Consider the following 13,658-nt stretch of genomic DNA (forward strand, 5'->3'; position numbering starts at 1 on the left):
ACCTTGTATGGTCATATTCATTTGAGTTCGAGTAATAAAAATTCATTGTTACCAGTTACAAGTAAGGTGTCGATCATTACCTCTCATATCACATCACACGATAAGCGTGGGCTTGTCTTGAGAATTTGACTCATCACTTATTCCCACACGCGTACCGATAAGATAATTGAATTTACCGACCTCAACAAACATATACAAATGTGTTTTATTAAAAATACAAAAACAGAAAAAATGAATTTATAATAATGTTTTATAATGCCTCTATGACAGCGTATCGGTAGAATCTGATACAATATACTGCTTATCGTCGTGAGGACTTAGAGCGATTTTTTCTTTTCTGAAATCCACCTCGTGCAATTTCGATCTTATACTCGACTGCCTGCGCATCATTTCGATTGCGTCATTCAAACACCGCGTGTAATCTCAAACATTATGGATCTTGCCACAACATTGCTCTGCATTTTGCCTTTTTCATATCCTTTTTTTCTTCTATACGCAAGGCGTACATTTTCGCTTTAAGCCCGACAAATTCAGCCATGATCGTGCTATTGTTTTCTTCTTTCATCAAGGAACGTTTTTATTTACTAGCGAAATGTCGTAAGTATTGTTGATCGTGTAATTGTTCGTATCGAATCTGTTAATATCGCGTTTCATAATATCGTATATGTCGTCGCATTTGATATGATAAATTAGACTGTGTTAGTGTCAACATAACTTTACAATTTTCACGAAACAGCGGTGTCATATACTCGTGGTGAAATTGATACAAACACGTCTTGGATATATCGAAGATGCACATATCTATGTATATCGTATTTATTGAACTTCACTTTGAGTTTCTATTGCGATCAGGTTCTCGGAAAAAACACTTCTACTGCGAAAGTTTGATTTCGCAATCATTGCCTCTACACCGTATCTCGCAACGTGAGTTGCACATCAACATGATTACGCACATTCTCTGATCTTCACGAAAATCACGTTGTTCATTAATTTGAATAAGTTTTTCTCGAACTCATTTTTTGCTAAAATTCTAAAATTTGTATTAAGTTCGATGTACTCACGAAGCCACAGAGATTGCACGAATTGGAGTATACGATGAATCTTTGTAATGCGGAGACCGTGATGAATACATTGCTGCAGATTGCGATAATGTATGACATAACAATTGTTTGGCATATCCCAGATACCATGTAACTGTTATTATGTGCACACAATACGACAACCATTTTTACAAGAGCAATAATATTCTGGAATTGGCTTGAGCTCCTTCACGTTCTGCAAAAGCATACACAGCGAGTACGATTCATATGCCTAGATTGTATACAAGTTTTGACGAGAATAGCACCATATGCAATTATACTATAATTAGCAAGATTTGTTGCCTCAACATCATGACTTATCTGTATAAAACATTGTCCCGTAGTAACCATATGTTTTTTATAACATGATCTGGCCTGACAATTGATCATTATTGATTGAATGATTTAATCTGATATGATTCCAGATTAATCCTATATAAATCAATTCTATCAATCTTGAAAACTCTTCTAATTCATATGCATCCAACAAAACAAATGCGACAATTCAGATTTTATTCTTGGATTAATCAAAATAACAGATTTAGTTTGTGCAATCGATCTAACATAAGTTGTGCAATCTTTTCCGAATACTCATCGACTGATATGATGACTGAATGAAACATATTATGAAGAGCAGCGATGTTTCGAAAATCAGTCATTAAATGGGAAATCGATTGGATACGCCATAAACAATTAAAATACACGAAACAAGTTTTAAGATGCTCATTGATAATTTCCATGATAAACTTAACTTTAGTGACTAATCGCGAATTATTAGCAAGCGAATCGCTTAGTTGACTTTCACCAGGTGATATTGGTATGATATTTGGTATTTTGACCACAAATTTCTTACGTTCCAAATATTTCCTAATATCACGAAAACCTCTGTCAACAACAAATACATCCTTGTGAAATCTATAACGCACTTCAAGCATTTTTTCCAGAATTGTTCGCATGATGCTTGCATCATTTTTAGTGGCTTTGAAAGGTCCTAAACCGTCTATGATATATCCATTAAGAGCAACAAATAACATATATTTTATTAAAGGACGTTATTTGTGCATTCTATAGCAGGATCTGTGAGAAATATTGTTCAAAAAACTTTTATATATATATATATATATAAAACCATAAATGCCATTCCATATTGTTATTAAAGACGTTTCTTTAGGAAGTAATAGGTTATAGGACATATTCGTATGTTTTTTAAGTATTTGATCTCTGTATTACGTCCAAGCTCCGCATGCATGGAGGGGGTGAACACAACAGGTACCGAATTATTAGACCAATTTGGTGTCCAGGCTTCGGACCGCAAGGGAGCCGTGGAAAAGGACCGACGCAAGTCGGGAGACACTTCGCTTCGTTCTGAGGCTCCTAACGAGCCGAGTCGAATGGACGAAGTGGAAACCTCAACTCGTGCTCCGCTAAACGGACACATGAGTCGGACGTACTTTTAATTTAAAGGGCTCATATTGGGTCAATGTGCCAAGAGGGCTCACTTTAACGCCAGATGTGCCTATACGCCCGTGTGCCCTGGCTTTCGGAACTTAATCCAAATGACTGGAGAGGGCGAAGTGCAACCGTGGGAGAGCTTACAATAAATACAAGAGGTTTTTCAAATTAACAAATGAAGGTTTAGTTTAATAGTACTATAATAAAAATTTTTAGTAATACATTTTTCTTAAGTATAAAAATATAATAAATCTTTTGGTTCTCTATTTTGTTAGAGATATGTTAGCATACGGACTTATGTATATGTGAGTGTGTGTGTGTGTGTGTGTGTGTGTGTGTGTGTGTGTGTATGTATGTGGAAAGAGAGTTGCGTGTAATACTGATGTTATTTTGTGTGAGGAGGATTTGGAAGGAGGAGGGGGAAATTAAAGTTGTGTAGGATCATATGGTTGAAGGGAAAATGGATCGATGGGAATGAGGGATGGTATGGAGACTGAAAATAGGCAAGTGGATCCTGCAATGCTGACTATCACTCGGTCATTAGTGGAAGGAATAAAGTAAGACATGTATGGGACAACAACTGATGGGCGTTATGAAAGAAGAGAGGAAAGGGATTAACGGGGGAATAAGCGTTGAACAGGAGGAATTGAGGGAGTGGTATGCGAGACAGGAAATTCCGCAATTGGGGGTGGTGATATTGAATGAAATAGGGGGAGGGCTGGTCGGGAAAAGATCATCGAAGAAGTCTGAGGACAGATTGGAGATAGGAGAACAAGAAAGTTCTAATAGCGGTGAAGTCGAGGGTGGAGAGTGAACGGCCGATGTCTAAATTAGCGAAGATTGTTCCCAAGAGTTTTGCGCGGTGTTAGAATGGACACGGGCGGTGAGTCAGCGCGTGTTGTTAATCCCCGCTAGGGGCGGAAGAATTGCGTGAACGCATAAAAATTTGATCGTATTTAAAGAGGAACCACCAAGAAGAGGAGGGACCATCCAGTGTACTACAGCGAACTCAGAACTTACTACATGGCGATAACGATGAATAAGATGTACGAGAGACCGTCGGAGAAGGTGTCGTTGACTGCGGGATGCTAAGCGCCAGGTCCGCTTCGTCAAATTTCCCGATCAGACAGTGCCGTTGGTCTTAAGTTGATAATATGGTTTTGCACTGACTCTACTGGAGAAAAAGGACTTTGAGAATCGGATGAAGCTTTTTTCAAATGTCCCGAATAACAACTATAGCTTCCCAAAACTCAGAGAAAAATCTGAGGGCCACCGCAGGTTTTTATACTAATTGCTCCTGATTACTCCAATTTGGATTGGTGGAATAGGTTTCGTTAACTAGTAATAGGATTTTTCTTTGCTCTTAGATTGGTCAAGATCTTAGGCGATGTTGACCGGAGTTTGTAGTGTGGAAAAGTGTTCTCCTAAATTTGACCTTAAAATTTATTAAAACGCAGTGCATCAAGAAAGCACACGTCGTGCAGCGTCGGCACGAGACCACCAGAATCTACCCCTGAACGTCGCTTCTTAGATTTTGTGATCACAGACGCATGAGAATCGTCTGCGATTTGATCATTAAAAAATATTTTGGCGCCAGTCTTACGCTTCCAATGATATATTTATTATTATTTTATGCAGTATCCGAGGCACAAATTGGAGGCATTGATGTTTTTTTTATCCTGCCGCTCATGTACGTGCACCGATTTTTAATTTATCTCGGAGCGACATTTACGAGGAGATACTGGATTTTTCATTTTAGTGGGAAAAGAAAATTTTTAGTCTTCTCTAGACTATATAATGCTTGTGCGTTATTCGCAGTTGTCTTTTTAATTCAACGAATTCCAGATCTTCACGAAAGAAAAGAATCGTGGGAGTCCGCTGGACGTCTGCTTAAATGTGAAAATCCTAGATATTGAGATGTAAAGTCCATTGTGATTGCATTTTGTGCACTTTTCATTAATCGCTCCGCAGTACTACATTTATCATTTACGAAAATATGAACAAGATTTTGGTCGCTATGTCCTGTTCTTAGTTTTGCAAAATAAATCGCAAGCGCACATTCAGTATGATGCTATTCACTGTGTCATAAGGATGGCAACTTATTTAACAATCGTGAGAAGTTTTCTTTATTGAACCCAGTTCAATGTTCCACAACAGTATTCTCTATATCTTCAAAATAATCGAAGTTTATTGTTGAACATTGTTGTTTAATAATTTGATTACGTAACAAATCGATCATATCAGTTATCTGATCCGCTGTCAAAACTTGGGTTGTTTTAATAGGAACCTCTATCCACAAGTACTTATTGTGATGGTCACGCACTTTTGTAGGTATATAAAAGCAAAAATCTTTCGCAATCTGAGTACGAGTATTCTCCGACACACGATATCGATCGTGGGATATCAATCAAATATACACTTTTTTGACTGCAAGATGTCTTACTAATGTCCAATTTGATTTGACAAAGAGGCTGTGGTTTACTATTTTTAACGTTTTCATTTTTCGTTTTCTTTTATAATAGTATCAACAAGCATGACATACATATTTAAATGTGTTGAGTGGGGCACTTGTGGAACTATTAGGCTCTTGTTTCAAGAAATCTTCCTCAGCCAATAAATGTTTATGCGACTGATTTTTTAAATATGTTTCACATTTCCCACGGTGGATCTCATCGCAATCAGTAGCTGCTTCGGGGTGATCCTGTACCAAGCTGGTTTACTCCGATTGGTACATTCGTTGCTTGTCCATCTCTCCCTCCCCCCCCCTCCCTAGGATGAACTGCAGGAGCATCGTCGTAATTACAAGCAAATCCAAATTTCTGTTACATGATGACATGAATCGCGACCAGCGACTTAGCCGGATTAATGAACTGCACCAAATACATTTTAGATATTACTTTAATGTTTTTGGTACAATTCGTTACCGTCGTCATCGGGGAGGTGCGCTGGACGCAGAGAAATTGGATAAAACTACCCAGATAGCAAAATACCTCTATGATATTGGTACGGTGAGCGTACGGCGTATGTATGCCTGTACCGTATCAGTCATATACGTGCGTACTTAAAACTTACAAACAGATGATCAGATATATGTCGGTAAAGTAAAATTCTATATTACATACTGTGGCACAAAAGCATGGTCAGTAGCTTTTTGAAAGAAACCGAATTTCACAAAAATAATAAAGTATTAGGTGTACAAATAAGTTTCCGCCGTTTTTTATCAAAAATTAAGCATTTATTGTAAAAGAACGATACATAATGTTTTATTGATGTAAGTCAAAATGTAAGTGCAAGTTCTTTTTGCGTTTGGCACGAATCTTCATTCAATAATGCTTCCAATTTCGCGTCTTCGTACACTTTCGGCCTTCCGCTACGTTCTTTGTCTTCGACGTAAAATTCACCATTCTTAAATTTTTGAAATCATTCACAACAACTTCTCTAACTTAAGGCAGCCTCACCATATGCTTCTACAAGCAATCGATGAGCCTCAGCTGCAGATTTCTTCAAATTAAAGAAGTAAATCAAAAGTTCCCGCAAATGACGCTTATTCGGCTCAAAACTCGGCATTTTCGCACAAAAAAAAATATATGATGCTGATACAAAATCGCTAGTATTTCAAGGTTATGTTGTTGACAGATGTCCAACCTTACGATATAATGTTTCACATCAGACAATTTTAACCATAGCTTGCTAGTGGCACTGTCTTTTGTTAAACGGCGGAAATTTATTTGTACACCTAATAATATTTTAAAAGTACATTACATTCAGTAAAATGCATTTACTTATTAATATGATGTTCAATCGCTATTATTGAGATAATAACAATTATGTAGGAAGGAAAATATTTTCATGATAATTTATTCGAAGATATGGTTGCAGCATGTTTCTTATACTGCGACACACTTGAGATACATGTCCGCGAGCGATACGATTCGACCGTCGAGCATTGAGCAGTTGTGAAGGAAAAGTAGGCAGCACTTCATAAATCGGCCCGAAATGCGCAATTTATTCCGAGCACACTGAAGTACACGTATAATTTCTATAATTTTATAGAAAACATATTTGGAGCAATATGTTTATTAATAACGTTATTTAATATTCTTGAGACTTCTACGGATGCTATCTATATAAAGATTATGCGTTTCCTGGGTTTCCTGCGTGTCCAGATCCATTCTTGGAATGCCAACGTTTCGAGAACCTTGCAGTCCACTTCATCAGGGCGAGGAGCAGCCTGATATTGAGATATTCCTCAAGGTCATTCCTTTTTTATATTACGCTACTTGTTGGAGTGGTTAGAGGGAAAAAAGAGAATTCTGGGAGGGGGAAAGGTGGGGGAATCGGTCAGTTTTCAATAACCGGGAGAATGGTTTTCCATATTTTATTTATGTTGTAGCCATTACCTCTATTTAGATTGTTATGATGTTTTTGTATCTCTATGGCTTTTCTATACTTTCTTAGAAAATATGATAATGTTGGTTATTGTGATCGTTTTGTCAAACAGTATTTGATGTCCTGTTTCGATGTTGTGTTCTGATAATGCTGATTGCGTGATATGTGTTAGCCTGACATCACGTTGGTGTTTCTTTATCCGTTAGGTTGACCATTCTCCCAGTTTCTCTAATGTATATTTGCCCGCAGGAACAAGGTATTTTGTATACTCCTGCGAAGCTAAGTGGAAATCTATGATCTTTAAGATTTCTTACGATTTATCTTTTTGGGTGATTTGAAGATAGTTGTGTTTGTTTAATATCCTGCTGCAATCCGATCTGTTGTTTCTTTGACATATGGGAGAAAGGATAGGCCTTTCGTTTGATTATCAGAGACCATTGTTTTTGCACGTTTATTGATTGTTTTGATAATGTCTTTTTTGTCGTGTCCGTTTTTCTGTAAGGCTAATTTTAAGTGATTGAGTTCTGTCTGTAGATGTTCTTTGTCAAAGATGATGAAAGTTCTATGTACATTACGTCTAGCTCTATGTCAATTACATAATTGATTGCAGACTATTTGTGCTGGGTGGTGGTGCGACTCGGCATGTAGGTATCTATGTATGTTGGTTTTTATACATTTGATGGCCTAAGGTCAGCTTTCTTAGAGACAAGAACATCTAGGAAGGGGAGTTTTCCGTTCTCCTCTATGTCTATAGTGAAGTGGATATTTGAATATTGATTGTTGAGGAAAATAAGGAATTTACAAAGTTCGGCTCTGCCATGTCTCCATATCACGAATGTGTCGTCTATATAACGGAATCAAACTTCTGATTTCTTGAGTGTTTTCCTGAGAGCCTCTTTCTCAAAATACTCCATTACGATTACAGGAGAAATAGGAGAGTCCATTGCCGCTCCTGAAGTTTGTTCATAAAATTGTTTGTTATAGGAGAAGCAAGTGTTAAGCAGTGCTCTATTAGCGAGATGAGATCGGAGGAGACTTCATGTGAGGCCTTTATTATGTTTAATGTCTCTTTTATTGAGACTTGTGTGAAAAGACTCTACGTCGAAATTTACAAGCAGGTCTGTGAAACGTAGTCGGATTTTTTGGATCTTTTGTACGAATTCCGTTGAGTTAGTTATATGTGATTCGGATTTTCCATTGAAGGGTTGTAATGTTTGTGCTAGGAAGCGGGATAAATTGTACGTCGGGGAGATATGGCGCTGACAATCAGTCTGAGGGGGATGTTTGGTTTTGTGTACTTTTGGTAGTCATGGTGGGAGAAGATTTGTAGATTTTAATGTTGATTTGATTTTACTGGGAATGTCGCTTTTTTCCACCTTGGTGTTCTGCGCGATTGTATTAGTTGGATCTTTGTTGAGCTTTTTGTATACTTTGTCCGAGAGAAAGTTCTTTATCTTTTTCTTATAGTCTAATGTGTTCATGACTATTGTCGTGTTGCCTTTGTCGGCTGGAAGCATGATGATCTGTGTCCCTGTTCAGATCTTGGAAGGCCAATCGTTCTTGTCTAGTGATGTTTGGTGAAGGGGATTTGGCTTTGGAAAGGATATTGGTTACCTGTCTGCGGATATTATCTGCTTGTTCTGATAGAAGTCGGTAGATAGTTGACTCTATTTGGCTGATAATCTCTTCCTTTGGAATGTTTCTAGGTCATTGCGAAATTAGGGCCTTTGGCAAGCGCAGATATAGACAGGTCTTTATTGGATAGGTTCTTGACGTTAAGTAGAGAGGATTGTGGATTTTTGTGACAAGGTTTATTTCTGTTTCTGTCTTTCAGAGAATTGTGTGTGGACCTTCGTGGCTTGTTCGTATGTAATACGATCTAGGGTTATCAGATATCATGCCGCAACGTGATGGATAGGAGCTTGGATTACGCACTTCGTCCTGTGTCGACTCTTATTAGCCATAAATTGGTATTGTTATTATTTTAAGTATTGAGAGTTCGATTAAGATTTTCGATTTTATTATTTTAATATAGAATTTTACTTTACCGCGTCATATATTTGATCATCATTTTGCATTATTTTTTAATGGAATAAATCTGGAAGATGCACTTAAAAGACGCATCAATAATAGAGCTGCAAAGATAGAATTTTTTCAATAATGTGGATATAGATACGGTAAAGTCAGATTATCCTTTTCTTAAATAATAAAAACTAAGAAGAAGATAATGTGATTATGATATCGATTATGTACATTTTTTTTATGGCGAAAATGTGAAAATTTTTTGTATGTATGTGTGTATATGTACATGCATACATACATAAAATTTTTAATTTTTCCCGTTTTCATTCTAGAGAAAAAGTTACTTGATCGATACCCTTAGCGTTCATCGTATCTGGTATAAACTGTGTTGCAAAAACTCTTTAATATGAAAAGTTATTATTCATTATAATTATCATATTGTAATTATTGTATTATTGTCAATTATATCATAAAATGCAAATATTATATATTCTTTATTATACTTATATATATTTTCCTTTCTACATAATTATAATTTTCTTTATTAAATCAAATTTTCTACTAATATATATATATATATATAGGAAGAAAAGTAAAGGATTATTTGCTGAAAAGTACAGTTGCATATTTCTTATAGTGCGATGATCCTGAGATACATGTTCGTTTGCGATCCGAATCATGCGGCGACTCAACTGTCGAACGTTGAGCGGTAATAGGCAGCGGAGGAAAAGAAGGCGATGGTTGGATTGCCAAGAATGAATCTGGAGGAAGTTATCTATAATGTCCCTTCTTCTCTTATTAGAAAGAGAGAGAGAGAGAGAGAGAGAGAGAGAGAGAGAGAGACAGATTCTGAAGGATAGACTTGCTGTTTCGTTCGATGAGCCTAGTTCGGCCTGCGGAGCCTCACCGATTTCAATCGGAGCTTTTATACTTTTTTATTTTTTCTCTGTCTCATTCTGTAGTACTTCTGTTTCAATAATTCATTCTGCAATTCAAGAATGTGAATTCTAACGATTCTAGTTTGGCATTTACTTTTCGCTGATGCGACAAGGATGCACGATTCCTTCTTTAAACAATGATATATATTTCTATATATACAAAAATATATTATTATTATGACGTTTCCAGCTGAATACAATAAAATAGAATATAGAGAACTTCATCAAACAATTTTAAGATTATAATTAATTATCCAGCAAATATAAGGACGCTCATCATGCTCACAGAGCACCATATCGCAAACATTACTATAAAAATAATTCAAGAACCGGCTCTTGATAATGTTGGCTAGTCAGTATCAAATACAGTGAGTCACATTTTGTTTTTTAGTTAGTAATTTTCTGAGATAACAAATGGAAAAATGTATCATTAAAGCGTTAATCAATTCCAAGAACCAGAAAGTTTGAAAATAATCGATAAACACGCCAGAAAGATTCATTATGCGTATGAACAACACTGACTGACTAGACATGACAACAACTCAAGCTTTTATAACTTGTCTATGATCGGGAAGGCCTTGGGAAACCCCTCCATATCCCTTTGCAAGTTGAGTCCATGCGTCTGTTTCCTGATGAATATCATCTCCAAAATCAATCTCTTCCAGTAGTGAGGCTCCTCGACCAGTATTGTAACGTTGTACCAATCGAAATCATGGCCTTCTTGTAACTGTTCCGTTATGACATTACGAGTAGAGGTGTCCATCGGATTGGTTCTTATGCTACGTGATTCTTGACCTCAGCTGTCTACATGTTTATGCCACATAACTTGCATCGCAACTCTTACACGAAATCTTATAAACAACATTCGACTTCTTGTTACGCGGTAAAGGGTCCTTATGCACTCTAATGAATTTTCGCAATTTATTAATACTATATAATGATACCCTCATGCTTGTTATTCAATCTACTAAACTTCTCAGTAGAAGTTAGGTAGAAGTTAAGAACGAAAGGAATAGTGAATCATGAAGGCTGCACTGCTTCGATCCTATTATCATTAACAACACTCTTCCTATTACTAGCCATAATAATTTTCTTCAAATGATTGTTAATATTCTCAAATATAAATCAAAAATATAATTCAATGGATAATCATTCTCTAATAATACTTTAATATTGAAACACAAATTATCAAGGTGAAATTTAGGATTCGAAAGCAAAACTACCTCAACTAATCTCGCAATCGTACCTATTTTTTGAGAAACTGGATGCTGTGACCAAAAATTCAAATCTATCTGAAAAAATCGACTTGTGATACTAATTGAACTCATTATCCCTATCACTGCAACGTCCAAAAAATTCAATTTATCACCCTTTACCTCCGTAGTGAACTGAGGCCTAGGATGCTGAGAATTAAAAATATCAAGAATGGAACTAACCGAAGACGTAGATGCCGCCAATAATATGTCATCAATAAATCTATAGTAAAAGGGTAACGGAAACCGAATCAAAGACAAAGCTCTAACCTTCAACTTTCGCATAACTAAATTCGCAATAACGGGAGATAATGGAGAGCTCATAGGGTTCCATAGGAGCCCCGTCCGATTCCCATAATTCTGCCTATATATAACACTATCAAAAACAAAGAAAATAGAATTTAAAACGAAACTGAATCACTTTGATGAATTCCTTCTCTGGTAAACAACAATCTTTAGAAATAAATCGCCAATGGTCTTTAATACAGTCCACCGCATAGTCAATGGGGACGTTAATGAAGAGGCTCATATCCAGTGAGCCTATTAATTGAATCTAATTCATCACTCAAACATCTATCATCAAATTCCTTAACAAATTTAAAATTATTTTAAGCGCGTTTTAATGAATAAAGAAGTTTCATATTTCATAGATATACGAGTATTATTTGCGCAACATCTTCTGCGCTTGACTCCTACTGCCCGTATCCTTTCCTTTATATATATATATATATAAAGAACTGGATATATTAGGTGTTGGAATTAATTCGTAGCGTTTTACAAGAGATGGGAAGTGATGGGAAGTACTTTCATTAATGTATTTTTTAATGCTCATGTGAAATAAATAACATTCTTTCATTAAAAAAACGCTACGAATTAATTCCAACACCTAATATATAATACTTTATATATAATACATTTATACTACATATATAGTAGTAGGGGAGACCGGGGCTAATAGACTCATTTTTCAGTTTCGAATTTTTACAGACAAAATTAAGAGACTTATCGAAAAAATGAATTCTACATCAGTTACTATATACATTTGACTATCTAATAATATTTTATCTAGTAATAAGGGGCAACTGATAATTAATATGAAAAAAATGCATTTTTCTAATGCATTCTATCTGATTCAACTAGCCGGGACCGGGATAATTCGACTAAGATTATTAAAATAAAGATTAATGTATTTTAAGCTACATCTTTGGCATATTAATAAAACTTTTATAAAAATATATTTTAAACACAAACATTCGCTTTGCAGGGCAAACAATACTTCTTTTTGCAAAATTTATTCATTTCGTAAAAAACACGTCGAATAGCCTAGTTTTTGAGATTGGACATGAGGGAACTAAACTTATAACATTTACCACTGAGGAAAATCTCTTTAAAGGAATAAAATTTTCAATAAGTATTATAAGAGTCATTATTAAATGAATCATACAGTTCCATGTGGTTAATCTACTAGTCCCATTCATTTTTTAAAAACATTAACAATATAATAGAGACACATAAACAAAAAAATCTGTTGGACTTTATTAAGTAAGAACTACACTTACTATCTAAGTATAAATCAAATACCTCAACAACAAACAATCATATACGATAGTAAAACAAAAACTTTAAGAATAAAAATATTTACTTAGGTATACGATTTTTTAAAATTGTGGCACTAACTTTTATCATAGATGTGTTCGCAACAAGATGTTACAGCAGACTTAGCGGCAGTCGCTGCTGCGTGCTTAGATACGTTTACGCATGTCTCGCATGTTTTGTTTTTAATGTAGCCTCGATTACTCTATTTACCCCTATATTTAACTCCGGTCTCTCTTATATATGTAGTATATAATAATTCAAGATTGAATTATTTTAAATATTAAAAAATCCAGCTTCGACCGTTGTAGGCTTTAAATTTTTAGTATTGATTGTATTCTCAATGCGATCTAAAAATAAAGTTTCTTAATATTTATATATATATATAAATAAATAAATATATATATATATGTGTGTGTGTGTGTGTGTATATATATATATATATATTAGGTGTTGGAATTAATTCGTAGCGTTTTACAAAGTATTTATAAGTTTTAAAAGTACTTTCATTAATGTATTTTTTAATGCTCATGTGAAATAAATAACATTCTTTCATTAAAAAAACGCTACGAATTAATTCCAACACCTAATATATATATATATACACATATATATATAGGGTAGCATGAATATACGGTCTCACTCGAGCAGGTAGAGTGGATTAAACTGAATAGAAAAGTCCTCTACTATTTTACAATGCTCACCGAGCGCACGGCGCGCGAATTTCTAAGCTCGAACGGTGCGGCGCGCCTGCTAGGTCATTCCCGCTCCTCGCGGCCCGTGCGCTGTGCGCTCAATGGGCCGTACCTTTTCATTAATTATTGAGCATTGCAAAATAGTAGAGGACTTTTCCACTCAGTTTACTTACTTTAGTTCGCTATATCTGCTCGGGACCAGTGGGGCCGTATATTCATGCCACCCTGTATATATAT

This window comes from Acromyrmex echinatior, chromosome 8 (assembly GCF_024713525.1).
Source record: "Acromyrmex echinatior isolate Ae372 chromosome 8, ASM2471352v2, whole genome shotgun sequence".
Lineage (NCBI taxonomy): Eukaryota > Metazoa > Arthropoda > Insecta > Hymenoptera > Formicidae > Acromyrmex > Acromyrmex echinatior.